The 14,184-nt window shown below is 40.7% G+C and overlaps 1 protein-coding gene across 1 annotated transcript in view; it reads left to right on the top strand.

Annotated features, from left to right (window-relative positions):
- The first annotated feature begins 273 nt into the window (after positions 1-273).
- ST6GAL2 (ST6 beta-galactoside alpha-2,6-sialyltransferase 2) overlaps positions 274-14,184 on the top strand; it is a 170,001-nt gene continuing 156,090 nt past the window's right edge. Inside the window, exon 1 of the mRNA XM_056498436.1 lies at positions 274-543. The gene's annotated coding sequence lies outside the window, so the exon portion shown is untranslated. The remainder of the gene's footprint in view (positions 544-14,184) is intronic.

Raw genomic sequence — 14,184 nt, 5'->3', positions numbered from 1 at the left:
GATCTAAACTGCTTTCCTGGGGGATTGTTCCTTATAAAGAGCAAAGTCAGGTCTCTTTTTGACTGCAAACTAGGCTAGATTTCATAATAAAACTTTCACCATAAAAAAGAAAAATATAAAACTCTGATCAACAGTAACCTCCCTATGATACATCAATGACTAAATCTCTGAGAGAGCTGGCTTTAATTTTTCTTACAGTGAAAGAGAGTAGGAAGGATGCAATTTTTTGCAAGGGACTCCTTTTTGAAGAGATCATGCTGAAAAGGCTGCTGAAGGGATCTCTTGCTGCTACAATTTGTAGAAATGAGCTCTCACAATTATATTCAGAGTTTATTGTGCCTCTCCCTGCCTGCCCCCCTTCCCACTCCCCCCATCCCCACCCCCTGCCCTGAGTGTGTGTGTGCAGAGAGCTGGAGAAAGCTGGCAGCACTACCTGAATAGCTCCTGAGAGAGTGAGACTTCTCATCTCCTGCTTCATTTCGGGGCAGCAGCTATTCCAGCGTGTGCGAGCTCCTGCCCGCATCCTCCCATCGGAAGCGCTTGGTGAGTCCCCTGAGCCGCGGGTTAACTCAGCAAGAGGAGCAGGGGGGTGCCAGGCAGCTCTGGGCACACTCAGAGCCCCTGTGCAGCTTAAAATCTCTTAGATTTCAAGGAATTTCTGTAATAAGTGTGTAAAACCTTCCGTGGATTGCTGGGATGCGAAGGCAGTGGTGAGGAATGTTTTGCGTGCTCGAGAGCAGCGCTAAGTACACCCAGGAATGCCTGAAACAGAGCAGAATTTTTCTACAGAAGATTAGATTAGTAAATGCTTCTCAGAACTACAAGAAAAGTGGCTGTGTGTTGCTTTGTTTTGTTTATCCCTACCGTTTTTCTCTTGTTGTCCTTTCCTCCCCATCTCATCTTTATTGTGTTGAATGTGTTAATAGGCTCAGAAATAAGAAATTGTACCTTCCTGCACTGATGGCATTTGAAATGTAGAACTTTTATCAGAAGAGGGATGAGAGCTGAAGCTAAAGAGGAGATAATGTGCACTTTTTATTTGCATTTATATTCTTTTGCACGTTTCTGGTGTTGATTGCATAGACTTGCTATGCTCACAAAAAGTTCAAAAAGCTGGGAGATGCACATTTACTGCTCAAGATGCTGATGTTTGCATTTGTATCATGTGTTTTATTAGTCACCCACATGAAAAGTGGCACTCTCCAGGTAGGTCCTTTCAGCACATGCAGCAAAAAGCATTCCCAGACACTCTTCTGCCTTGATCCTATGAGTCAAGCTCATTGAACTCCACAGAAAATTACAGAGGCCACTACAGAGGTCAGGTCACAACTCTCCTTGTCCCAGCTGAGCAGTGGCATTTGGAACAAGAGGCTGAAATAATGCTGTTATCTGAGGACCTGAGTACTTTGGACCAGGCTGTGTTTTGATTTGAAAAGTAGGAATGAGTTAACCAGGGACAGGCTGGGTTTTGGACTGGCAGTACAGAGCATTAACAGAATGAACTGAACCCACAGTTGTTCCCCTGATGGATACATCCAATCTAGAAGAGATGGCAGCCTGACTAGCTGGGCTTGGGGCCAGTGGCTCGTTTGTTACTGTCTGTCCAGCCCACACCTCTGTTGGCTGCAGCTGTCTGTGGGATCATCCTGAGTGACACAGCTGTATTCATAGCTGTGGGGGTTACCTGCTCCTTGCATTTAGCAAACAGATACCTGTGATGTGAAACTGCTGCTCAGTGTCCCTAGACATCATTTCCTTTGCTACTGAGCAAACATGATAGCTCAATGGATTAGATTTTAGGTCTGCAGTGGTGCCTTTCCAGTTTGTGTGAGTAAATTTACATCTCTTCTACGGGTCAAAAGAGTGGTACTGACATATTTTCTCTTTTCAAAGGATTTCAGTGTTTATTAAGGGACAACTTTCAAGCAAATATTAAAACAGAGATTAGCCAAGCACAGAGTAGGTATTGCTTCCTGGAACTCAGTCATTTTATGTTATGGTGGCAGGGAATCATGGTAAAGGGTGTGAAGGACTAGGGGATTGATAAGTGAGTTTATGTAACATGTAGCAGTGGACATTGCAAGTAGGATATGCCTTGTGTTCCAGGTTGTCAGAGTCAACATTAGTTCATCAATAAATTAAAATGTCAAAATTGAATCATTACCTGGGCTGTTTAGTACATTAAGTATAATACTGGAATACAATACAGAGAATAATAATTTCCAGGGGGCGAAAAAAGTGATAAGCAAAGAAGATGTTTGGGGGCTGTTGTTGAGGTTCTTTTGTATTAATGACATTATTAATGCATTAATTGTATCTACTAACAACATACATCTTTGCTGGAATACTCTTGAGTACAAAAGAGTGTTTACTTTTCTAAGTTTGTTTTACTTTCATCTGCTTGGATGTAAAAGAGGAGAACAGCTCAATGAGAAGAATTCCAGTCTAAAAGGAGCAGGAACAGGTATCTCTCCAACCTGGTGCTGCACCCTTTTATCAAATTCAGCCCTGACCACACTCATTTTATTAACTGAGCTCTGCTGTCATCTGTCTGCTATCAGCATGGCAGGATGTTCTCAAAACATCTTAATATCAGGTCAGGATGGTAGAGAAGTGCCAGGAATTTTTCACCAGGGGCCAGAAGCCATGACCTTTCTGCCTATTGGAAGTTTGCTCTGTGAGGATGATGAAACTCAGCACAAGAAAAAGAAATACAACTAGTAAAGCATCTCTGTTGATAGGCAAAATCTGTGTTAATCATGGGCAGTGTATGCTCTGCAGAGCCTCATGTCACAAGAAATCTTCCCACAGAAACGTGGGAAGGCAGGAACTATTTGTGTCTTCCTGTAGAAGGGACTACCTGTCTCACAGACAAGACCACCCTACATTTGGCTGTGCACCCAGACATCCACAGAGGAGTAGACACTCTGGTGAGTGGAGGGCAGGAGATGTTGCTGTGCTTGGGCTGATCTGACTGTGTCAGCTGCAGCCAGCATGTGTCACCAGGCAGTGCCTTGCTCCATCCTCCCCAGCAGCCCTAAATGAGCTGTTTCTGGAGGATGGCCCAGCATGGTCCTAAGATCTTGCTGATCAAAAATCTTCAGACCCTGCTAGTATGAGCCAAGGAGATCTAAACACACCTTCAAGCCAACCTGGGTTTTCATCAGGAATTCTCTCTGTTACTTCTCTGACTGGAAATGAGCTCTCCTCCCTGCCCCCATTAAAGATTACAATTCATGAAGCAGAAAATGCCAGACACTCAAGCACTGGCAGAGTTCTTTTAAATTATATTTCTGGTTTATCATCCTCTTATATGTCAAAGTTTTCTATTTCCCCTATCTATTTTTATATATATAGCAAAATGTATCAATCCAGGCATTTCAATACCCATCACTAAAGCATAAAGATCTATATATCCTTGTCAACTGAACAAACAGGGATTTTCAAAGAATAAGCCAGCAGCAGCTTTTGTTTGCATTACTTGACTACAGTTCCACTTATAAGAATTGCAAAACCAAACCAAGAAGGCAGAGACTGGTGTAATCCGTGGTTTATCACCCTCAGAGCCCTCACTCTCATACTCAGACAACTTCCTTCTTTCCTATTTTCCTGGGAAATTTCCTTGATTATGACTTAGATCAAAGCTCTTTGAAACAGATATCCCATCTCCACTTTTTGCAGACCTTTATGTCTGTAGGCTACATAGAAATATGAAATATTAAGCACATCTAGAGTATCTAGCATGCATAAAAGCCTAGTACAATCTCCTGATCATAACTGTTCCTTTTTGTGTAGCTCCTTGCACTTTGGTGGGGTCAAAAGGAGGGAAAACTATTCAAAAGTTCTGTCATTGCCTTTTAGTTTTTGGGCTCAGAGAAACAACTCAAAATCCAAACAACTGCTGTCTCCTCCTACTGCAGGGCAGTGGGAAGGGTGAAAGGACCTTATAAAACCATAATCTTGCAGTTATGAGGGGAATTATGAAGGGACAATAAGGAGATTTTTCAGTGTTGTAGTCTCGTTATTACAATGAATTACAAATTATTTTTGTCATTGCTAGGAAAAGAGTGGAAGTGACATTTAGTAGTATGTGAATTCCCCAGTAATTGGTACCCTGTAATATAAATTAGATTGGAGGTAGTTTACCAAGTCCCAGTACAGCAAGTTTTCCTTTTACTATCCTCTCAAAGAAGGATAATCTATAATGTATATTTTAGAAGACAACTGCAGCAAAGCTACCATCCTAAAAGAAAACAAAACAAAACAAAAAAACCCAAAACCCCACCAAACAAACAAACAAACAAACAAACAAACAAACAAACAAAAACCCAAACAAACAAACAAAAAAAAAAAACAAAAAACAAAAAAAAAAAACAAAGCAAAACAAAAAAAAAAAAACCCCAAACCCAAAACCACCCCAACTTCAATAGGACTTTGGAGTCAAAATTCCTTGCTGGTTTAAACAAGACTCTCTGTGTCCAGAAATAATACTGAGTTTGAGTGTTTCCTTTACTACATTTCTGTGTTAACTCTGCTAAATAATTAAAGAAAGGAAGAAGAGCAGAACAGATGACTAGGTAATAGCAGGCATAATCACATCCCATTCCTTCAAACCTGGATCTGAGTTCTTTGACTTGCAATTGGTGGATTTTTTTCACTGAGAATCTGTGTCAGGATACATTCCTAGCACTACAACAGATGCTATTAAAGCAGCTTCTTTTCATTATGAAAACAAAGCTGAAGCACTATAACATATGTTGTGTTGATTCATGTCTCAGAAAATATAATTCCATGGAGATATATTTTATAAATGCAATAAGAAAGCAGCTGATTCCTTGGAAAAATGCATTTGACTGCAGCATTAGCCACTTGCATTTTGTACTTGACAAGCACTCAAATGCACTGTGTTTTAATACATTGCCACAATACCTAAGAATTTTCATTCAAATGCAACACTATTCCTTTCTCTCCATGAATGTCTTAAGTGATGCTAGTGGAGAATGGAAAACATTGGTAAACAATTCCTTTTTTGGGAATCTGACCCTGATGTTCAGTTACTAGTGTTCAGACCTACAGATTGGATGCCTCCTCAGCTGCAAAAAAGAGAAATCATTTCTGCCTCCCCTTCCACCTATGCACCCTTCATCTTCTGTGCACAAGCATCTTCTGTGCCTATGCAGCATTCTGAAGAGGGAGGCTGTGCCTTATAAGCACATTTCCTACACAGTTCTTGCCTGCAGCCTTTAGGTGCTCCAGTGAAAGAATTTTCCCCACATACCACTACCTGATATTCTTAATGTCAGCCTCAACTGGATGTGCCAGTGATGCTGAGGAGCATTTCCCTCAGGGTACCAAGCACAGAAGCACCTTCAGGCTCTGAATGCTTTCCAGGACTGGTGCAGCAGCCTCAGAAAGCTTCTGTTCCCCCATTACTGTTCATCCTCTCAATAAATACTATAACCTCTTCATCCAAGTGTTTGAAGAAAAGACTCAGCACACCATTTCTGGAATCAGTGTCTGGGAATGTATGTGGCAATTATATCAAGAATACTGAGAAATCCCAATTTCTTTGGCAGTTCTATCAGCTGCACACAACTGACTGCAGTAAGTGTTTGTTTCTGACAGTTGACTCAATAAGGTGAATCTGTGATGAGCTGACAAGTGCCCTAACAAGATATATTCTTGCAGAATTTTCTTCTTGTCCAGAAACCCACTCACATCACTGACAGCTGGCATCTTCAGCATAAAATGATCAAAACAGCAGTCCACAATACTGCTGTGTTTGGGTCCCAAACCAAAGTTGGTGCATTTGGCTGGAATAGGCTGTGTGAAACAGGAGCAAATTTTGGTGTACTGCATGTTCTTATCTTCCTATTTAATATATTTTATATTAAACTATATTTCAACAAAATTTAAAGGGTCCACTGTGCCCCCTTTAAAGAGCCAGAAACTGTGTCTCAGCTGAAGTAAAAACATTCAGTGATCTGTGATTAATTTTATCCACCTCAAGGGTATTAAACCTGGTTGTAGGGACAGGGCAGAGTAGACAAAGGCTGTTTCAGGGGACAGGGAGCCTGTACAGAACAGCTGTTCTACATCCTTGCTTCTCTTGTTCTCCACTGGGAACACTGAGGGGAGAATACAGGTTACAATAGTCCAGGGTAGGGAGAAGAGTCAAAATATTAGTCTGAAAAAACAACACAGAAACTGTACTGAAAATTATTTTTGATGCTGAGAAAGAATAAAACTGACCACCTCTCTAGCTGAACTAAAAGCCTAATTTATGATGACAGTCTTAACAAGAAAACTCAAATAGTTAGATGCAAAAAGGTCTCCTTCAGTTTAGTTCTAATGGAATTGTTGTAAAATGCCCCAAGATAAATCCAGATTCCCCCATCTCATAGCTCCTTTTTTTTAGATGCCCTCAGTCAGAGGTCAGTAAGGTGACTCAAACCAAGGCTCAGCACAGAACAAAACTCCCAAGAGTTTTATTCCAAGCTGATGCCTTCTTGCTGGAGATTCAAACAGCTCCCTACAGCTTAGTATTAGAGCAAGCACCCTGATTCTGGCACGTTAAAAGTCAACCATATCTTTTCCCTACATACAGGAAACCTGGCAGTCCCATTTGTTGAAACTGCTGCTTCAGTCCTCTTTTGGGGACATGTCTGGTGTCAAGTTGCCTCCTGTTGCAGAGTCCAAATGTCCCTGTTAAGTGCTTCTGAGGTCAGATCCCAGGAGGCAGCAGCTCTTACCTCTAAGGTTATCCACAAACCCACTGATGAAACTCCAGGGAAATAATTATGACCCATCATTCTCCTTTCCCTGTGCTCTGAGACAGCAAATCTCCTTTTTTCTTGAGTGGCACAGTATAGTTGGCTGCTTTCACAGCATTAAACAAAGTCATTTGATGGTGAAAATGCTCAGCAACAGAAGACAATTTATTTATTGATTGAACTCCCCACAGATGTTACCTGACGTTGCTGAAGCTTATAGGATCAGTATTTTTGTGCTAGCAAATTGAAGAACATAGCTTTAGAAATTGTAAGTGGATACAACCTTCTATTTAAACATGACAGTTTTATTTCTTTATGAGAATGGTGTGCAAAGCAGACAAACATTTGTTTTGCTATGCTCACTGGGAAGCCCTGGTGAAATGTACTTTCCAAGGCACTATAGATGCAATACAGATAAAATGTACTGTCTTACTTTCACCAAAGATCCCCTTTGAATTTCCTAAGCATTTTTTTCTAGCTCAATATCCCTCTGCCAGGTGTGTTAGAGGAAAAAATTAGGGACCATCATATTTCCAGATAATATATCTTAAGAGCTATCTCATAATGCAATGGTCAGATGAAATCAAAATACTGTTTACAGCACTGCTCTTTCTTTTCAGCTCTGAAGTTATTAAAGGCATTTAGACTGAATTAATTTAAAAAAAAAAAGAAGGAAACTGTTCTTGACTAGCTTAAGGAGTAACATGTGGCATGTAATTTGGATTGCTGAGTGATTTAGACAAGTAAGCTGCATTACTCATCCGTCTCATTTAAGATATGTAGATTTTGTAATCTTCCATCTGGATTTTCAGACAAACTTTGAGTTGCTTCTTGGTGGTTTGAAGAAGGTTGGAGAAGATGGCTCATCTTAGAATGAACAAAGAAGGGTGAAAGCTGTCCAACTGGAAAAAGAGCATATGACAGAAAGCAAAGCTGGTTACAGCAATACATTTTCAATGTATTTTGAATGTATTTTCAAATTATTTTGAGTGACAAAATGATTCTTTTGCATTGTTTTCCACAGTAAACAATCCCTCTGTATTTTGTGCAGAATCCATTTAGAACCAGAGTGGCTCATTGGTATCCAGCACTCACAAGCTTTGCCCACTCCCATTGTTCCAGCTACAATATCATCATATGAACACACCCAACATCATGGAAAAGATCCATTAGCAAGCAAATCCAAGCCTTCTGCTCTTGGGTTGGGGAAAGGAGGGAAGAGGGGAAGTGTTTTTAAGGGAATATAGAAGTAAAAACAATTACTACCTTCAACTCATCATCCTGCAATGCCAACACCATTCTTTTAAATGCAGAATACAGATAATGCCCTGTTGCTTGCAAAACTAATGGTACTAGTAGTTCAAATCCCTGTGCTTCCATTCATTGACTACTGCATGGAGGCTATTTCCAGGCACTCACTGTCCATCACACAATGGAGGCCAATCTGTCTAACCAGCCAATCAACCAAGAAAACATTAGATCTGCCTATCTCAGTAGAGGTGAGAAAAAACTTCCTATGATAAGGCTGCAGTTAACAAGGTTTGAACAATTATGAAATGAAATGAAATGAAATGAAATGAAATGAAATGAAATGAAATGAAATGAGGAACTGAAAAAAAAACCAAACCCAAAACCCAAACCCAAACCAAACCAAAGAACCCTAATGTTCTTCAAAAATACAATTGCAAACTCCAGGAGCAAATACATCTAGGGCATTTGAGCCATGCTCATGTGAAATCTATTAGAGGGAAGGGACCAAAGTCTAATTTGTTAATCTTCATTTTGGAACATAACTGCAAGAAATCCTTAGCCAAAACAATCTTGAGGAATAGATGCTCCACAGAGATAAAGAGAAGTGCCACAAACACCATTTCTCTCCCTCTGCCTCAAAGGAAAGAACAATAAATAGGAGTGGCAGCTTCTTTAGGTTCCTTTTTTCCCTTCACAGATTTCTCTGGCAGCAGAAGCCCAGAAAGGCTCATTGAAGCACCCTGATAGACCTCAAGGGGAGGCTAGGAATACCTGGTACTTGAAGATGGAACTTGGTGTGGGATAATCTAGACAGATGATCATTAATGGTGTCTAGAAAGAGATCATTAAAGGCTCCATGGTAGGTACAGTCCAATAAAGCTCCACAATTGCTTTGTAATTCAAAGGATCAAGGGGACAAGCTTGAGCATTAGAACTAAATAAAAATAATGAGATACTTTGGTTCTAATTGCTTGTTTGGCAGACTGGTTCACTATGAGGTGAGATGAGCCTTGTTTAGTTGAACCATCAGCCTGTCTTGCCAGCTCCTGGGCACTGTTTTAAACACATCAGGCACCTGGAGGCTGCTGAAGCCAGAGAGAATGTGAAGGCTGGGTGTGTGGGACTGCACACCAAGAGCCAGGGGCAGTGCCTCGCTGGGGGTCCAGTGACTTCACAGGGGAAGAGAACTGGCCTAACACATGCAGCTTTGGGACACCTATCTGAGCCACAGGAGTGCTGAAGGCAACATCAAGCTACATCTCTTTCCTTGATTTTAGTTTTTCCATTTTTCTTATTGCCTTGAGGAGGATCTGGAGTGCTATGTATTCCCCATGGGTGGTGGTGGGGTCCCACTCCATATTCAGGCTCCCTTTTGCAGCAGCAGGATCTGGGAGTTCCATGGGGCCAAGAGCAGCCTGTAGTGCAAAGCAAGTGGCAATGTCCTCTCTGCCTCCCACCTTCCTCAGCAGGCTTGGCAGTGAGGGTGAAACAAGGCTGGGGGCTGCATTAAGGGTAAGGTGAGAGCTGTGGACTAGCTCATGTGACAGACATGCCTCCAAAGATGCAGAAACCAAGATGCTTGATACCATGAGAGTGCCAGACCTGCTGAAGCACACACAGGTTTGCACTGGAGGGGTGTGAAATGAAGATGATGGAGGTGATTTTGCTTGCCATGCCTGCCCCAAGCCATGAGGCTGGAATAGAAATCAAGACACGCAGTGCTTTGGGCCAGGCAAATAGGGGTAACTGAACTAAAGGAGATGGAGTTCTCGTAGAAAGCATGAAAACATTATATATGAAAAAGTGGCATGGTGGAGTTAGCACTACTGTGGTTTAACAAAGAAAGATCTGCCAAACAGAAACCATTTTTCTTGTGGTGTCCCTGGTGACATTTGGGTGTGCAGTGCCCAGAGTCCAGCAGCAAGGCAGGGCCAGAATCAAGAAGAGGAACTTTACCCACAGCACAGTTCCTCAAGCCAAGTGGTTCAGAAATTGGTGTCCCTGTACACACAATAAACACTAAAATATCAGAACAAATTCAAAGCTCTTATTCCACAGATCCAGAGCAAACAAACAAACAAAAAAATAAGGAGTTACTAGTGTGAAGACAGGGTAATTTGTGTTTGACTTGGCCCCAAAATCATGCTGTGAAATTCTTAACCTGACAGCATCAGCTGTGATATTTTATTGAGATTTATGAAAGGGAGGATCTGGCAATTAACAGGAACAAGGATGTTGACTGTGCAGCATTGTTTTGACATTGTAGAAAATTATACACACACCATGTGAAAAAACCAAAATTATGCTGCTAGTGGCAAGAGGGCAGTCAGAAGATGTCACCATTAAGGCTGTTTCCATGAAATTTCAGTTTTGGGCCTGAGGTTTTCATTCCTAGGAAGGTAAAAGCTTTGAATTAGCACAGAAGAATGAGATGCAGCAAGCAGAAATGTGAAGCAGCTCCATGCATAAGAATTTAGACATTTCGGTTTCACTTAAACTTATTACAGTTGCCTTGTGTTTTTGTAGAGTACGCCCCCCCTTTTCTATAGGATGTAATCTGTTTGAAAACACTGAGTTGCATGCTGCCTTGCATATTTACAGGAGTAAGTATATTTTAACATGTTTAGATAGGATAGTTTGACTAATTTTTGGTGTAAAACCTTGCAGGCAAGATTTTCAAAAATAGGATTCCAAACACAGGTTTCTGAGGCACACCTATACAGGTCTATATAAGTAAAAGCACAAAATTCTATATATGGCTTTCCAGGTTTAACAGTAAGGTGCAATATTGAGTTGCTGTCAGTAACACAGCTGCATTAGAAGGATATGTCCACCTCAATGGAGACTTTCTGAACAGCATCATGCTGCTTCCAGGGCCCACACTGGCCTGGATAACCTCACAAAACCCTGTGTTATGCCTCACAAATGCATCCAAAAAACTCTGCTTGAAAATCTGAGTTAGGGGATGATGTTCAGTTTTACCATTTGTGTTTCAGGACAGCGACATTTCTTATTGTCCTGAATTTGGCTGGGGCAGAGTTACTTTAATCTGTAGTAGCTGGTCCAGTGCAGTGTTTTGGATTCAGTATGAGGACAATGCTGAAAGCACACTAATGTTTTGACAGTTGTTAAGTAGTGCTCACCCTTAGTCAAGGATTTTTCAGTGGCTCTTGCTCTGTCAATGAGGAGCTGCACAAAAAGCCAGGAGAGAGCATAGCTTGTACTGCTGCCTCAAACTGGCTAAAGGAGTATTTTATATCATGGATCATGTCCAGTACCTAAACTGGGGGAATTACCCAGGAGCCAATCTCTGCTCAGGGACATTCCTTTTGTCTCTTGGGTCCTGTTATTTTTTTTCTCCCTCTCCTTATAATTACAATTATTAATATTATTAGCATGTTTATAATTATAATTATAACTAGTTTCAATTATTGAGTTATTTTTATCTCATCCCATGAGGTTCCAGCTCTCCTCCCCACTGGGGCAGGGAGCAGGTTGTGTGAGAGAGCAGCAATGTGGGGCTTTGTTGCCAGCTGGGATTAAGCCACAACACTTATTGTCACTACAGTGGAGATTTAGGACACACAAGTGTTTTGTTCTTCAAGGCTTGGCTCATAAGACTACTTTTTGATAAGCTGTGACACTGTTAATGCCCATGGAAGTGCTTACACAATGAGTAACAGCTAGTAGGAATAGTATGGATAATAGTTAACTGCAGAAGCTGCACCCTCTTTATTTAGTCCCCTGTCTGGGCTATTTTCAAATAACTGCTGTTTATTGTCATTGATGGGTTCAAAAACTGACTTTCTTTGTTCTCTTTCCAAAAAACAGAGTAAATCAGGTCTGACATTTGAAGCAGTGCATTTACAGCAGCACGGAGCATGTGTCTCTGGAGCGTGGCTGTAACAGAAAACAGAGAACAGCAAAAGCTCTGGTTATGTTTGTCACCCAGGGGAACAGAAGAGCAGGATGGCTTCTTTACCATCCTATTTTTCCTGCACTTTTTTTTTTTGGTAAAAATATTTTGAAATGGGATATTAAAGCAGGTTGTTCTTCCAGATTTAAGGCTAAGGAATGTCACATGGAGGGATTGGTAACTGAATATTGCATCCATATTGGATGTGTTTTGTCCCTGTCTCCCCAGTTGTCACTGCTTCATTAATTGTTCAATTTCTCCCAGCGGTAAAGGGACAAAATTCTAAATTCCAACTGGCAGAGTTTGCAGGCGTGTATAATTTATGAGCTGTGAGAAACTGGAAAGATAACTACAAATCAGTATGAGCATAAGAAAAACATCCAGCTTGCAATCTCTGCCACACAGCATAGCTGCCCATGCTTAGTTATCACACTGCACATATTTTTTACTTTCCCAAAACCTAACTCTCAATGTTTTGTTGTTTTGTTTGTGTTTTGGTTTTTTTAAGGACTATATTTTTTTTTAGGCTGGATGGCATCTCAAGGGAAAGAAGCACAGTCTGGGGAAAACAAGATTGAAAAGGTATAAAACAAAAATTATATCTTGCCAAAACCATATCAAGACTATTGAATATTGTGGAGGATATATAAAAGCAGAGGTAGGATTCTCACTTTAGACAGCTCCGTACTGGAAATGGAAAGGATCTGAAGAAAAGCAGGTAAGGCAAGTAGCCTTTCACAAATGAGAGAAAGGAAAGCAGAAATATAGGGATCATGGTACACAGAACAATTTTTAATAGTTTTAAACTTTTCTAACCAAGCTATCTGCATTACTGGCAATATTACCAGAACACAAGCCAGGTGTCTGCAGATTTGTGTAGATCTACATAAGTTTAGTGATATCTGAACCATTGTACAAGAGCAAATCAGATAATATACAAAGGGCAAATAGAAATACATGAATACTTAGGATTTAAAATAATATTTTGCCCATATGTATCCTGCTTCCTTCTGCCTGTCAGTTCTGCTTCCTCCCTGCCAGCAGGAGACTTTCACTCCAGTGTCACATCACCCTGAAAAAGTTTCACTTGATGAACAGCCTCACAGCTACATCTCCTCCCCTAAGTAAACTAATCCTCCAACTTCACTCACTATCTCCTTCAGAAAATCAGAAATTCCAGCCCACTCCTAAAGCAAACCAGCCTTGAGTTCTGTACAGCTTGGCCAGATATGAACACAGATAACATTAGTTTCTTAGTTATGTTATATGTTTCCAATAACTTTCTTAAATAAGAAGCATCTGGCTTAAACAGCACACAGCACTGGTGCCAGCATTGCTAGGAGGGCTTTGGCAGAAACTGTGGTCTCTGTTCTTGGAGGTGTCGTGGGCTGCAGACAAGAATTCCTGTTGTCATGTAAAGAGCTCTAGCCTGGCACACAGACTGTTTGTGCAATTCTCTGTTACATACTTTTATTTATGCAGGACTTTTTTCTGGGTTTGAAAAACTGAGCAAAAGATGAAGCAGACTTTGGCTCAGCATCTCCAGTGTGTGTAGATAAATGAGAGGTGATACCTTAACCTATGCATCCACATATCCTCTGAGCTAACTTCTCCCTTCCCAAATGAATGTGAGCTGATTGGGAGAAAATGCTGTTGAAGGGGCCACAGGGCCAGAGTTCAGGGTAGACCTTACTCACTTTTTCAATGAAGATTTGATTTCATCTCCACCACCTCTTATGGAATAAAATGAAAATTCATTTAGCTTGACTTAATATATTTCATGTGTGTCTGAATTTCACTCTTAAGAAAGAATAATGTTCATGAGTCTTTCCTTTTAAAACTGTAACCATAAAATATGCACTCAGAAGGGAGTCTGATGCTAGATTTGTTAGACTATCAGTCGTGCTGGAACTATTTCTAATTGGTGTGGCAGGCTTAGGTTTCTAGATTATAGTCCATGCATTATTTCTCTGTACTGTGCTGGAGTAGCAGGCAGGGTGGTAGCACACAGAATTTTTTTATTAGGATGAATATAATCAAGGTATTGAAGTGAAAAGTGCAAGAAAGGAAAATAAATATCCAATAGAGCAATATGGACTAGTTATTTACTGAAAAGATCTGAGGATCTACATATGAAAAAGCATGAAAGAAAAAAATTATCTTCTCCCAGTGCAAGTAACAGTTTTAGCTGATCTGCTGTCAGAAAAATGTTTCCTAAACTAGTTCTATTTAAAGCACCTCTGA

This window comes from Oenanthe melanoleuca, chromosome 1 (assembly GCF_029582105.1).
Source record: "Oenanthe melanoleuca isolate GR-GAL-2019-014 chromosome 1, OMel1.0, whole genome shotgun sequence".
Taxonomy (NCBI): Eukaryota; Metazoa; Chordata; class Aves; order Passeriformes; family Muscicapidae; genus Oenanthe; species Oenanthe melanoleuca.
The sequence above is the reverse complement of the archived record's forward strand: the minus strand, read 5'-3'. Positions and strand labels throughout refer to the sequence as shown.